Source organism: Chenopodium quinoa, unplaced genomic scaffold (genome assembly GCF_001683475.1).
Source record: "Chenopodium quinoa cultivar QQ74 unplaced genomic scaffold, ASM168347v1, whole genome shotgun sequence".
In the NCBI taxonomy this organism is placed as follows: Eukaryota; Viridiplantae; Streptophyta; class Magnoliopsida; order Caryophyllales; family Amaranthaceae; genus Chenopodium; species Chenopodium quinoa.
This window is the reverse complement of record NW_018745311.1, coordinates 2653108-2669278: the sequence shown is the minus strand read 5'-3', so window position 1 is coordinate 2669278 and position 16171 is coordinate 2653108. Positions and strand designations below refer to the sequence as shown.

The window sequence follows — 16171 nt, the reverse complement described above, 5'->3', positions numbered from 1 at the left end:
TGTCATGTACACAAATTCTTCCAAAATCCCATTGAGGAAGGCGGTTTTGACGTCCATCTGCCATATTTCATAGTTGTAATATACATCAATCGATAGGAGGATCCAAATGGATTTAATCATTGTGACTGGAGAAAAGGTTTCACTGTAATCAATACCATGAATTTTTCTGTAACCTTTTGCTACCAATCTAGCTTTGTGAATGAATACAATTTCATCTTTGTCGGTTATAGTAAGGAGGGTGATCCCATCGTTGGGGGCCCTTCCTTGGATGCCCATGGCCACTTAAAATCCTAGGACTTTACACTTGCTATGGTGTATTAGGATTTGAATTCCTCTATGTTTGGGAGGACCTTGAATCAGAAATGATACTATCATCACATTTTTTGTAAGAAACAAGTAGGAGTCACCAATGAGTTATAGGAAAACTCATAAACATCGTTCATGCCTTTCTTCCATGTGGAGTTCATGGAACAATTAGCACAAATCGTAAGTTTACCCATGCCCAAATTGGTCTACATAAGCTAGAAATGAGTTCGGGAGCGAGGGTACTAAAATAACGTTCCTTTAAGGGAGGAATCGCTATTCTATCCCTAGTACGACCTCTACTAGCTCTTCCTTTTTTGCAATTTCATTACCAAACAATATATGCAACGCGATACCTAAAACTAAGTTAGTTGATTTTATTTTCACATGTTAATTCACGTAGGAATTACATTGCAACGTCATTATTCTTTATTTAATCAAATTGGTGAAAAGAACAAGAAAATAAACAATATTCGCCTTGGATTAAGTGATCAATCAATAATAATTATCCAACTCTAATCTTTATTTAACGCAAGATGCTATGTGAAAATAATTAATTAGTCCTTTTAAGGTGATCAAACAACACTAATTAATTAATTAAGGTTCCTTTAAACAAGAAAATAAATATGATTTATCTAAGTGCTCGGGAATTTACCACTTCTCTTTGCTAGATCTCCATTTCGAACACTTATGGACACTATCTTGTTGGGGAACCTCCACCTTAGTAACAAAAGATCAAGGGGTGAGTGTTTAGGACAAGAGGGTTTAGGTAGCACAAGTTCACAAGTATTACGCCAGAGTTTTTAGGTTATTTTCTGTGTGTTTAAGCCTCGGATTAAGCCTCTATTTATAAGGAATGGGTAGTATTAGGGTTTTGAACATTCTGTCGCAGCAGGTGTCGCGCGCAACAGGATTAGTTGTGCGTGGCATCCCAGCGCAAGTGATTTGTGCGCGCCGCATTATGGTAAGATTCGATTCTACATTTTCATAAAATTTTGAATCTTTTGCGAGGGATCTCTGGAGGTTGCGCTGAGTGTCGTGCGCAACTAAATAAGTTGCGCTCGCCTGCCCAGCACGACTTATTGAGATGCGTGCGGATTTTCATACGGAAACATTAAAATTTAACCTAGGCCCTCCTAAATTCGTCATTTTTGGGTTTTACTCACGGGATTAAGCCTAATATTAATCGGATCTAGTTAATTGGACCTCGTTTAGCTTTTGTTTTTTTAGTTTGGGCTAGTTTTTTGTGTTTTATGGCTTAACAGTTATCCATAAGCATTCTCCACTTCAATTTAAGACAAAGATGGTTTTATTTATCGTCATTGCACTTCCTGTCGGGACAGAAGGCCAAAAGTAGATGTCTACAGTTAGCCCCCACTTTGATCGAGTCTAGAACAGATGATGATCAGAGTAGTCAAGGATATAAATTCGAGACTCATTCTGCGAAGTTCTCAAAGAATAGAGAATCTTTCAGGAAATGTTTAAGGATGAGAAAACAATCCTTGGTTCGCTAAGTGTTCGAAACAAGTAGCTATTAAGGCTAGGAAAAGTTTTTCCTATTCTTAACACGCTAAAGAATCTAGATTGATCCTTTTCAATTGTAGAACGCTTTTACAGATAAAGGTGTTCTGGGGGATGTCAAGTCATGAGAAGAGATCGGTTTAGAAAAAGAATAAAAGGGGATGATTTCTTCTTAATCATGTCATCGTTGGTCTAAAGTCCTTCGATATGTCATTGAAACTTTAGCCTGACTTTAACAAAGTAAAAAGATGAAAAAGGGTTTTTGGTATTCGAGCCGAAATGGTCCGGTATTCGAGCTGGATGTCCACAAGATAGAAATACATGTCTCAGGGCTGGAGGCATATATCCAAATCAAGTGAGAGGGAAGAAAGTTAGCAACTCTCTCAGCAGTTTTTTCCACAAGATGAGTACACGTGTCTCAAGACTGGGGGCACATGATTACATAGGCGTGACATTGTCTCGTCGCTTCTTTATACAGGGAGTGGACGGACACCATGACTATCCGGTAAGCTACTAAGCTCACTAACTACCGCATTTGCTTCCAATCAAGAAGTGTCTGTTCCTGATGGTTTGGCGCGCATGTCGACTCGTGAGCTAACGCCTAAAGTAATCCTCCACCTTTTAGTTTCAAGAGGTGGATCTCGCAAAGCTTGAGCTGAAGTAAAATTTTACACAACACCTACACCGTACAATTTTGCGCCGTACAATACGCCTTTTGCATTTTTATGCTGCATGACAACGCCTTCCTTTTTGCTTCGGACGTGAAAAAAGAAGAAAAGCCAGACATTTATAACATCAGTACAGTAAAATGACAAACCTTTCTATGGGTGCTTTACGTAAAGCACCACCAGAAACGTCTTAAGACGCTCTTACGAAAAACGTTCAAAACGTATGCTTAGGGAAGGCACAAAGAACGGTTTGCATGCAAGAATGATGCAAAAAACTAAAAAGAAGAAAGCAACCTACAACTTGCAAAGCAATTTAAAATATTTTGATAATTTGTGCGCCATTACATCTAATAACGAGCAAAAACCGTTGAAAAATGATCAAACGGATCAAAATCAAGATTTCGGTCATTATAGTGACCAATATCCGCACGCAACTCAGTGGGTCGCACTGGCCAAGCAGGCGCATCATTTTAAGTTGCGCTGGTATGTCACGCGCAATAGATTCAGTTGCGCGCGACATATATCAGCAAAATGAAATCGCTGAGCGCGATTTTTCATTTCACACTCTCTCTCTTCTTCCTTCGCCGTTTTCGCCCCTTTCTCTCTCTAGGAAGCTCGGATTTTCTTGTTTTTCAAAGCTAAAGGAATTAGATCTCGTCCCTTATTCATATTTGCCACAATCCAATGTAAGTTTTTTGTTAAATTTCATTTGGTTTAGGCTTAATTGGGACGATTTTTGAATCGTTGAACCTTAAATTTTGAATTTGGGGGTTTACAATTTGGTCCATTATTATTGAAATTGTTTGTTCCAATTTGTTATACTATGTTTAAGGAGTGTTTTACAACAAATTTCATGAAAAATGGTTATGTATTGAACCTTATATGAGCATTTATTTGTTCAAGTTAGTTCTTGCTCTTTTTCTTCGAATTTTGCTTGAATCTATTTCTTTTTCTTGCTCATCTTGGTTACATTTGCTGATTATGAAGTAGATCATAGTAATGGAACTTGTATTACTTTCATAATTAACATTTTGCGAATTTTGAATTCTTGAAAAATGGCGCGAAGCATACTCTTAGCTTATTTTTTTGCCATCTTTAAACCTCAAAATTGTTTGATAGACGATAATCATGTTTGTATTACTGTTATTCGTCTAGGAGTAGTTTATTCTTTGAGATTTTGAAATACAATCCCTTGAATGCTTAGTTGAAACTGGTATAGGATGGCTTTTATGGGTGTTTGAAGCACCCATTTACAGAGTTTATCTGCAGGTAACGTAGCCCCCAAGTATGGGTGGCATTCGATTTTCGTGTTTTACCTTATCGGCAGCCGTTATGCTACTAAAATGGGTTTAGAATACGTATATTAGCTTATTTTAGGACAGAAAGTAAACTAATAAAGAAACTTTATCCATCATAGCATGGATTCACCTTCATTCGTCGATGCTGAGGAGATTCGAGAGGGTCCTGACGAAGCGGTTCGCCCTCAAAAGAGGGTGACCCGTCCTCGAGAGGAGGTTTGAGAGCAACGCGTCGCAGCCAATCGACGTCGCCAGAAGGATGGGGTTTGGGAGGCTCCTCCAAACTGGGACCCTAGGGCCCTTAAGTGGGACCCTAACAATCATGTCTCGATCAGAGGGTGGCGCAGCATCGTGAGTTCTTTGCGCCTTTGTTTTTTCTCTTTTCCTTTGTTTTTCTCCTTTTTAAACCATAACCGTTTTTTTTTTATTATTTTTTATTCTCTTTAGATTGAGCCTAGCATGCGTTTATACGGCTCTGGTGATCTGCGAGCTCGTTTTGCGAGTTTGCCCGAGGTGGCAAAGGAGATTGTGGAGCTTTCGGGGATTAACCCCCAGCTGGCGGCTCTTCGGGATTTATCGAGTTAGCCTACGTCGTCAGCTTTCCTCCGTGGACTGCTGGAGTTTTGGTGGGATTCCACCAACACTTTCCACATTCCATGGGGAGAGATGTCAGTTACCCCTTTCGATTTCTCTATGATTATGGGTTTTCCTTTTGGAGGTGAGCCCGTAGCCTTATGGAGGTCAAACGAGAGACTGCGCGACCTTATGGGGGACCGTCTTGCGTTGGCCCTTCAGGTGTACGCGCAGTCTTGTCCGTACTCGGTTCTTGCCTAGTAGTTGTTGGATGACAAGCTTGATCGGCTGTGTACACCTGAGCAGCTGCCTCGGATATACATTGCTCACGTTCTTTCCGTCACTATCTTGAGTGATCGAGGAGAATGTTTCGCTATTGGGTTACTTATTTACCTCAGTGATTTGGGGCAAGTAGGTAACCTGAGTTGGGCGGATGTGTCGTACGCCTATATGCTTACGACTATGGGCAAGGCGACCTGGGTGATGGATTCCGCGGCAACTACTGTGGTGCCTTAGATCTCCCTTACGTGGCACGGTCGTATCCTTAGATCTCCCTTACGTGGCACGGTCGGAGTCCCTGAGCCTGTCCAGTCTGGCATGATTCGTTGCCGTTTCAAGGCTCTTTATCAGGGACTTCTTGTCTTTCAAAGGACAGACGCTTGGTTTTTAGGCGAGCGTGTTCTCTGGCGGTCTGCATTCGAGGAGCCCATGGTTCCCATTGATCCTCCGATCCAGATGTTACGTTCGGATTTGCTGCCTACCGAGGATTGAGCTCAGGCGATCCTTTGTTATCCAGCGGAGCAGCTGGTGCTACCGAATGCATCGTATCCGAATTTCATTGCATCCAGGCTAACTCCTTTCCCAGCTTTTGTTCCGGTTTGTACTTTAACTCTCTTTTGTTATTTATATTTATTTTTTCGGAACTCTGACCCTTTTATTTTATTTTTTAGCGAATTGAGCTAGGTGGTTGGGTGCCTCCTACAGCGGAGATCACGTATACCGATACTGTTGGGTCGGTAATTTGTGAGATCCTTCCAGCAGCGGAGGATGAGGAGTGGATACCGTTTGTTCCCGAGACAATTGAGTCGGTATGTTCCTTATGCATATGTATTTATATATATTTTTTCACACATTTTTGTTAAATGTCCTTGTATTTTGGAACTAATTCCGCGAGAGACCGTGAACGGCTTGGTGAGGACTTTGCGCGCTTTCTGAGCTGCTTATCGGAGAGCTCTCCTCACTTTGTCATGCCGTGATCATCGAATGGTCGCGGTAAGTTTACTATTTATTTTTCTTTTAACAAAGTTATTAAACATTTTTTATGTATTAATCTTCGCTCGGATTTTGCAGGATGTGCAGCAGCCGTCTGGGAGTTGCCGACCATCCTGACCTCCTTTGTACACACATTTTTTTTATTAAGAAACAAATGTATATATTTTGTATATATGTATGTCATTTTCTTTTGTTTCCATGTGTACATTATTTTATTTTATTTTATTTTGTTTATTTATTTTTTATTTTCTACCTTTTTCTTTTTTATATATAAAAAAAATTGCAAAAAATTTCCAAGGGAGGGAAAGGTTCCCGACTTACCCCCCTCGAAAAATGACAAAAAGGAAACAAGGGAATAGGAAAAAAGGAAAAAAGTAAAGAAAAATAAAAAAGAAAAATATGAAAAAATAAGAAAATATTAAGGAAAAGGACACAATGGTTAGTAAAAGGTAAGTGTAGACACCTAATTTTGGCCTCTTGTCCCGAAAGGAAGTATGATGATGTTACAAAAATTCGTTCTTCATGTTAGATCAAAGTTAAAGTGTGTATGGACTACGAAAAGCATTATGAAGTAAGTTAAAACCCATATTTGAGACCATGTTATCTTAGAGCCTTGTCCGATTACTAATTAGGCCTAAAACGTGTTCATACATGTTTAAACTTTATTAATAACGGACCCAAATGCGTCAAATACAATGATTGGATCCAATGGAACCTACATTGTTGAAAACCCGAGCCAAACATATGAACCCACTAATAAATTCCCATGCAAGGCCTATACAGATGGATATCCCTTTCAAAGATCTTTCCAACGGTATATTATAAGCCCAATTTCGAGCCAAAACGAAGAAGTTATGATCAAAACACATAACTGGGCCCTAAAACCGACACCCTTGCCCTCCAACGGGCATAACTTTTGATCCATAAATATTTTAGCCTAATTCAAACAACATTGGAAAGTAGACATTCAGAGCTTTCCAATGATATCTTACACGCCTTAATTCGACTCCTCAATCAAAAGTTATGGAAGTTTTAAAAACCCGTTTTCGTATAAGGTAAACCGCAAACCAGCGCAACTCAATCAGTTAAGCGCGCCTTGCGCGCGCAACTCAATGAGATGCGCGCGACACCCAGCACGACTCTAAGAGTTGTGCGCGCCACCTGATGGTGCGGCTCTAAAACCTTAAACATAGATCCCTACACCTATAAATAGGGGTCTTCGTTCAGCATTACAGGGACCGGAAAAAAAAATCAAAATTAAAACCCTAGTATTCTCAAACCCTAATCTCTCAACTTCTCTTACTATCATACTACTTTTTTTTCTCTCTTCACAAATACTTTCCAACCCTAATTGAATCAATTGTAGTTCTTGGAGGTAAAAAGAAGAAAGAAAGTCCATAAACAAATTAAACGGAGATTTTAACATAAAAGAAGAACGATTAGTTTCCTGAGCACTTAGATAAATCACTTTTCTTTTATTGTTTAAATAACTTTAATTGAATAATTAGTGTTATTTGATCACTTAAAACAAAATTTTAATTAATTAATTCACGTAGTACTCTTTCGTTAATCAAGATTAGAATTGGAATAAGCAATTGTTGTTTTATCCCTTACGAAAAGGCGAATCTTGTTTATTTATTGTTCTTTCACGAATATAATTAAATAAGAATAACGACATTTGCAATGTAATTCCTACGTGATTAATGCTTGTAAATAAAATCAACTAACTTAGTATTTAGGTATCACGTTGCATTTATTGTTTGGTAATGATATTGTGAAAAAGGAAGAGCTAGTAGAAGTCGTACTAGGGCTAGAATAGCGATTCCTCCCTAAAAGAAACGTTTTTTAGTACCCTCGCTCCCGGACTCATTTCTGGTTTATGTAGACCAATTTGGGTATGGGTAAACTTATGATTTGTGCTAATTATCCCTTGAACTCTACTTGGGAGAAAGGCATGAACGAGGTATGAGTTTTCCTAAAACTCATTGGCGACTCCTTGTTTCTTACAAAAAAGCATGATGAGAGTATCATTTCTAATTCAAGGTCTCCCAAACAGTCAGGAATTCAAATCCTAATACACCTAACAAGTATAAAGTCCTAGGATTTTAAATGGCCATGGGCATCTAAGGAAGGACCCCCTACGATGGGATCACCCTCCTTACAGTGGCGACTCCACTGGGGAATTAGAGGTTACAAGATTAGTTGGTAGTTATGGTTCAAGGTTTCCAACACTAGGTTGCCTATGGATTGTAACGAACACTAACTTGGATAATCTCTAGTTAGAGAGCGAGACTCGAACGCATAATATTTTCCTTTTTCACAAAAGTAAAAATCAAACAAGCAACATTGCATCATGCATAGTCATAGCACATTTTAACCATTGGGGATTGACTCATTGACTAGGGATTGTCAACACTAGGCTTCTACCCCAAAATCAATAACAATCATCCCACCCATATCGCCAACAAAATTTTGGGAGGTCTATGTCATGGGTCAACACGTTGAGTGATTGATTCGTGCATCGTCACTTAAGATATGGTACTTTTGGACACCCAAGACTTGACCTTAGAATGACATTGTATGCTTAGACGGTTCCTTTTATGTGCTTAGAGATATAATAAAAAAATTTCGCAACAATTATGGTTCGACAGGAAAAAAAAAAAAAAAAAACAATCGAACGTACCAGGCGGCACGCGCAACTGTCAAAGTTGTGTGCGCCCTCCTAGCGCAAGTTCAGAAGCTGCGTGCGACACCTCCGCGCAACACTGTGTCTTGCGCGCAACTTCTGTGTCTTGTGCGCAACACTGTGTCTTATGGGCCCACAATTCAATGTTGACTTTGAATCGTTACGAGCAATATCATACAGAGAAAACGAATACTACCGCTTCAAGGTTAATCGTTAAGTAGGTGCTAAAAATATCTCTTTGGCTAATAACGTTGTCTAACATTTACTATGATCGTCTTTTTTCGAAAAACATGTTTCTTTTATCGTTCTTTTTGCGTTTTTGCAAAAATAAAATAAAAAATAAATAAAAAAATAAAAAGAAACCGTTTGTGGTAGATGCTACTCTTGAAGATGAACTTTCCACCTTAGCGCAAGACGGTAAATTGCGCGCGATATTATTTTTTATTATGATAATTCGTTTACGTACTTGATAATCGAGCTAATGACATTACTTCTTATGAGGTTCATCATTAGAAGTTCGCATCTCTTAATAGGACGTCATCAATATGTTTATTCTTAAACGTGCCTATTTTCGTGTTCATCATTTTTTTAGTTGTAATTGGTCAACCTTGATTTAAGAGTATAATTTATTTACCTATTCTATGGTTTAAAAAGAAAATCCCGAGAACTTTACTTGGGATGATTGCCTCACACAAAAAAAAAGAGAAAAATAGAACGGAAAAAAATAAAAAAAAGAAATGTCGTTCTTAAAAAAAAAGTGTGTGATACATTACATACATACATATATATATATATATATATATATATATATATATATATATATATATATATATATATATATATATATATATATATTATTCTAAAAAAAAAGAGAAGATAAAGAATGATAAAACCGAGAAAATGAATTTAAATATTTCTTGGATTTTACATTCGGAGGCCATCATTCTTTTTAAACAAATAGTAATATATTTTCCTTTAAAGATAAGTAATATGAGAATCATAATTAAAAAAAAACGATATTGATTTCTATTGTAATCTAAATGATCAACAAATACTATAGTATATTGATCATTTTAAAGAGTATGTTCGGGTCGATTAATATTCCTAAAAATTTGATGCGCATTTTCAATCCAACTTTCTTCTCTTTCTCTTCTACCTTTTTTCGAAAACAATTCATTTAAAGTAAAGTCCTTAGATGATTACCTTGTTGAAATCAACACAAATCATGACATTCCATTAATGATTGTTCGTAAATTTTTTGACATTCTTCATCAACAAACCTGCTTAAAGTGAATTCGTATTACAAGGATAAAAAAAAAGTAAAACAATCATTTTGACTTTGGTTCATTGTTTGAATGCTTGGCAAAAAAGGTTTAAGTGAACACGCTTAATTTCTCGTGACACGCATTACTAGATCATCTTCCACATTCGCATACTAGTCCAATCATGGGTGATAAAGCAGCATTGGAGAAACTTAGAGAGGAACTCCAAAACCTAAAGGCCCTACGAGAAGAATAAGCCCAAATAAAGGATCATAAAAAAGCAGAAAAGGCTAAAATAAAAGCAGAAAAAGAAAAAGAAAACATTCTGCAAGAAAAAGCAAGAGCCGAAAGAGTAGAGGCCTTGGAGAAACTTGTCCTTCGAGCTAACTCAAGGAATAAGTACTTCAATTATGAGCTTTCACCACAACCTAGTGACAAGGCTCTCCCAGAAAAGTTCTTTACTACGGATTTGCCAACCTTTAAGGTTACATACAATCCTAGAAATCACTTAATGAGCTTTATTAGAATTATGGCATTGAAAGGGGTTGAGCCAAGCCTATATGCATGTACTTTTCCTCTTTCGTTGGACCCAACTGCTAGATCATGATTTTATAACCTCGATGCAAAACAAATTTCCACTTGGAGTGACGTTGTAAAAGCGTTTTTAACCCACTTGGTGTGATCTTGAATTGCTTAATCAAGGGGAAGAAGAAGGCTTCATTGACTTGTTTTCCAGGTGGCGATCAAAGGTTTCTCTTATTCCACAAAGACCTCCGGATCATGAACTTTTCCCAAAGTTCATAGACAATATGTATCCACAATACAAGTGCCATTTACAATACCTTGGTTTAGTCACATTTCAAAAAGTCTATACTGTGGGAACATTAATTGAAAGGGACATGATAAATGAAACCATGAATCATATAGATGGATTTGATTTTTAGAGAGGATTTCACCTACGTCAGAAACGGACAAAGCTCGAAGACGCAATCTCAAGAAGTTGTCAACAATTCAAGATGTAGCACACTAGGTCTTGTTTTGTTTCTTTCCTTTGTTTTGTATGTTAGACTAAGAGATTCATGATGTCGAATCTACTTATTTTATACTCTCATTAGTTAATGAATAAAAAATATATTTTCAACTACGTCTATCTTGTTCTCTTTTCAATCTCTTTATTGTAATTAACTTGAATTAAATAAAACACATACATACAAACAGGCAATATCAAAAGGCATACATACTTAACACCTTAAGAATCTTGATAAGCTTTGGCTTACTAGATTTATCGAATGAAAAGAGGCCCATCTTTGGCCCACAAAAAAAGGATATGATGATTTCAACAACACAGGAGGCAACTTGAAACTCTATAAATATAATCACATGCTCTTAATCTTAGAGAAAATCCATATTTTTGGCAGCCCTTTTGAGCCTCGTCAATTGAGCCTTAGTTATTCATCCTAGATTATTCCATACCTTGGGATGGGAATGGTGCAAAGATACAAATAGGAAATTGGTGGAACAAAACATAAGAGGGGGACACAAAGTTAGTCTAAACCCAAAAGGAAAGATCAAATGCAAAAGAAAAAAGAAAAATCTCTCTAAACCCAAAAAAAAAAAAAAAAAGAAAGGATAGATGACATGGAAAAGGCACCTAATGTAGGAAGTTGCCACACAAAACAGAAAGGTTTTAATTCGAGAAGCACCAAAAGTAAGGGATTTTGGGAGTATACTTGAGCCTGTCTATTGTTCATAACCCCAAGTCTAGCCATGTTAAAACCTTGGAAAGGCCCTCCTTGAGGTAGACCATAACCATATACCAAAATCATCATTCCATGAAAATATGGACAATCTTAGGCCTTTGCACATATGGACCTACAATTGAGTAGTCATGCCCATATGTAAAATACATGAAGTGTTGAGTTATGATTACAAGATCATATAAAAAAATTCAAATGATTTGGATGATTTGATAGCCATTGGCTTGATTACATCATGTTAGTAAAGCAATCAAATCAAACTAAATTCGATGTTTTCCATATCCTTTGCCAAAGAAAAATGAGACGACTATCAATTTAAAAAAAAAAACAAACACAAACACACACATACACACAATCATCTTATTTTCTTTTAATAATAGGGTTATCAAGGTAATTTAGGTTCTTTATACATTGCCTAAAAGAAAAAGAGTTAATACAATAGATTGATTTGCCATATCGACAGCCTCGACTACGTCAACTTTAGATGTCTTTTACAACTCTTGAGAATTGGTCTTTTCACTTGTCATGAGCAACTAAAATGTCCGCCTGCGTAGGATATCTCCATCTTCTCTAAGCGAGGAACAACCATTGAACATGATAGCTACATGAAAAATTGATCATCATCGCTATCACACGTATTAACGTATACCTCACTGCCAAGTCATCACGATGATTCAAATATTAAGTCAATAATCCTTGCTTTTCGAAAACATGTCTTATTTTCTTTCTTTATGCTTCTATGGGAAAGTTGGATTCCCCTTCCTTTTTATACAAATCTGTCTTTTTTGTTCATTTCTTTTTTAGGGGGGTAAGTTGGGATGATCCCTCCCATTTGGCAACTAAATTACTCAAAAAATGGTATAATTTTTTCGCTCTTTGCCTCAATTGGGGGCTTAATAAAGCAAGGACATCCCCACTTCTCTCTATTTACAGATTTGAACACGCTATTTATGCTGCGAATATTGGCTAAGGGATGGCAAACAAACCACCTACAAGACAAAAATCAAATATGATAAGAACAAAGAAAATATATGATGTTCTAAATCAACTTTGAGAATAAAATCACCACAATGATCTTTACAAACGCTTAGACATTAGGTATGATATACTAAACCTTAAACACAATTTTTTTGGTTTATAAACAAGCAAAGGATTAACTTGGTTTCTTGAACATGACTTTAACTAAAATGCAAAAGCCATGTCATTATCCTAAATATCTCAAAAAACAAAAATAGGATATATGCATAGGTCCATCCCAATATCATAATTATATGGATGGCCTAAACAATAGCAAGTCATTAGAACTACACTAGTGGAAAAAAGACTATTCGTAATGGGCAAAAACAACCTATCCGCAACGGACGGCGGTTGTTACGCATGCGGCTGTTACAGATAGACAATGTTATTTGTAACGGGCAGTGCCCGTTAGAAATAAGTAGTTATTCGTAACGGGCAGGTGAATTGTCCGTTACGAATAACCCCTTATTTGTAACGGACAATTATAATGCTCGTTACGAATAACCACTTATTTGTAACGGACAAGTACAATGCCCATTACGAATAACCCCTTATTTGTAACGGACAAGTACAATGCCCGTTACGAATAACCCCTTATTTGCAACGGACACATACAATGCCAGTTACAAATAACTAGTTATTTGTAACGGGCATTTATGTTGCCCGTTACATTTAATGTCTAAAAAAGGCAAAATTTTAGGGGTATTTGTAACAGGCACATTAAAGGTGCTAGTTACAAATACCCCTATCTTTATCCATTCACCATCCATAAATTAACTATAATAACATATATCAAATCCAAACTTACATATTATCAAAGACCAAATCCAATTTTACATATTATCAAGCACTAAATCCCATTTTACATCTCAATGATATTGTAAAATAAAAATAGTTAATAAAGAGAAACAGCAGCATCCAAGAGGAGTAATTGCAGTTGCATCATTTACAACACCATATTGCGGCAACATTTCTTCTAGAATCACCATTCCAAGAAAATGTAACTGGGAACCATTAGAATCTATAGCCACTGGAGAAAAAAAAGTGACATTAGTCAAATTTTAGAAAGTAACTATATAAGGCAGTAAAACCTAACCTTAGTTTTTGAAGACAAACTGACAAAGTACTATAGATGATCTAGAACTTGAATTAGTAATAAGTAATGTACTGTAATTGATTTACATACTATAGATTATCTAGAACTTAAATTAGTAATATGTAGGCCCTTGAAATAACTTTCAGGTTTCATCATTCATAAAAGCTTCATTTTATGACTATTGCTGGAGGGAAAGTTTACTTTTTGAGTTAGTTCTACAATATCAAAGGTTCAGCATAACTTAATACCTATTGTATGTCCCCCTCATAAAGAGTCGGGCTGCAAAAACCATTGTTGGTTTAGCCTTCAGCAACAGAAAATGAAAAAACAACTGTTTATACCCGACTTGGCAAAAGAATTATTTCCCGTCAACTCGAGGTCTCCCTGAAACAAGAAAGATAGCATCCAAAGTATAAAAAATTCAGTCATGGCAGTTTAGAAAATCAGTCGCATAGAAAATAAATTCCAGGAGTATGCAAATAGCATCTATGCAAAACTAAAGATGAAAAGAGGGCAGAGTAGAAAGGGTTGGATGTTGAAAGAACAATAACCATATGCTTCAATCATCAACTTACCAAGAAGTTAGTAGCTTGTCAGTCAAGCTTGATATGTTCGCTAACTACTATGGTAATACATAGAAAGCACTTAACAAAGTATTACATAATAATGTGAATTGTCTTACCTTGGCAATCACTAGGGTGCAGCCCAAAAATTGTTGCATGCAGCCTCAGTGAGATTACAGAAATCACATATGTTGTCTCCTTCAGACCAGTAATAGAGCTAGCAAGTCGCCTTCAAACCTGACTAGATAAAAAAGACACAATTGTAGCTCATGGCACAGTAAGCAAAATATTTTAGTATCTTGTATAAAATAAAAGCACAAAATCTAGTTTATATTTACAACATAAAAACAACGATGATGTATATAATATAAGCATCAAAAATTCATCTCTTGAAAGAGTTAATCTTTATCATTACTAACATTATCAACATTTTTAATAAAGAAACAAACAATTTTAGTTTTTTTTAATAGGAAAAATAAAAAAAAATGGGTCCACGGATCTGTATCTGGGTCTAGGGCCCAGACCCAGATCCAGATCCGTATTTGTCAGCAGGACCCACATCCGACCCGGATCCGTCGGGTCCAAAATTTGAAGACCCAGAACCGTGAAAAAGGATCTGGATCCACGGATCCGGGTCAGGTCCAGATCCATTGCCATCCCTATATCTACCGCTTTCAAGTACTAGCCAGATAGTGAGGAACTGCTTTACCTTACCTAAAATGAAGCATATAATGCAGGGAGAAAAGGGTGGTCCAACATGTCAAGAATTTCCCTTTCTGCAATAGCTCTGTGTACCTACAACAAAATTGGCAGACAAAGTGAGCATAGGAAAAATATCAAGACACGAGCTTCAGAGTTCAGAGTCAAAAGGTCGAGTTCCTTTAAGGCTTAAGGAGTATAGCAAGCACTTCAAAATTTTTACATTAACATATATAACTAACTTATAAGTGACATCGGTAGTGCAGCATCCTATAGTAAAAGGTCTATCATGGCCTTGTATAATTTGCAGCAGATTGGAAATTGGACTTGAAAGACTGAATAACCCAAATAACAGAACATATAGTATACAATACAATAATTTTGATACCTTATTATGATTGAGCATTGCATTTTTATCCATTGCCTTGAGGGCAAAATATTCATCCGTTCCACATAATTCCACAAGATGCAAACTGCAGACAATTGGGGAAGTTAAGAGACAGTCACTAAAGCACTACAGATTATAGTTGAATATAACAAAGGAAGTGAAAAACACAAAGAACAAGCATTATTTCTACCTTAACACTTGCCCCAAAACAAGACACATCCTACAAGAATTACAATATTTCATACCCAAAATCATACCATCAATTCAAACGGAACAACTAATGACAATTAACACAACCCCCACCTCCAAAAAATCCCAAATACCGAATTTCAGAACCAAATTCAAAAACCCAGAAATCCTATCAAATAATCCCAAGAAAATCATATCAAATAACACAACCAAAAGACAATTAAAGTGATTTAAAAAAAAACCCAACAAGCTAAATTCTTCAAAATTTAAAAAAACAAGCGTAGATCTACAAAAATTACATTAAAAAACCCAGAAAAAAAACAGAAAATACCAATTGGTTACGGGAATGAATTAAGAGTATTTAACATGATAAATGACATCCTTATTGATTAGGGGATTTTTCCCCACCAATCACCATCTGACAAGTGGACCAATCAGGTTCCGCCATGTGTCCGTCACATGGGCCAATAGGAGACTGCCACGTGTCAAGCAATGATCCGTCCACCATGGACCAATTACGACACGACACGTGTCCTTCCCATGACACCTGGGATAACCGGTCACCTAGGCCCAACTCCCGAGGGAAGCCTAATCAGCCCAAGGTTAACCTAAACCTAGATTGATACGTTTCCCGATGTTATAAATACCTCCCTTAATCCTCATTAAGGGGGAGAACACGCTAAAAATGCAGATTACACACATTAAACACTCTCACCTAGAGAGACCCAATCACTTTAATTTCCGCATTAATTACTCCTTAATCAAGTACTAACTTGACCGTCGGAGGCGGATCTCCAACCATCCAGAGAATCCGTTTGTTTTGCAGGTACAGGCGTCCGGTTCCAGTCTCGGAATTGTAACTCTCCCGCAGGACATCAG

The 16171-nt window shown here is 37.0% G+C and overlaps 2 long non-coding RNA genes across 2 annotated transcripts; both read right to left on the bottom strand.

The window, feature by feature from the left end:
* Positions 1–13166: 13166 nt before the first annotated feature.
* On the bottom strand, positions 13167–14250 carry LOC110712304. Its single transcript, XR_002509532.1, has 3 exons — positions 14136–14250; positions 13702–13837; positions 13167–13387 (listed from the first exon to the last, which is right to left on the bottom strand). It is a non-coding gene; the product is annotated as an uncharacterized LOC110712304 (long non-coding RNA).
* A 480-nt stretch (positions 14251–14730) lies between these two features.
* LOC110712322 lies at positions 14731–15691 on the bottom strand. The gene is made up of 2 exons (XR_002509565.1): positions 15104–15691; positions 14731–14811 (listed from the first exon to the last, which is right to left on the bottom strand). It is a non-coding gene; the product is annotated as an uncharacterized LOC110712322 (long non-coding RNA).
* Between the last annotated feature and the right edge of the window lie 480 nt (positions 15692–16171).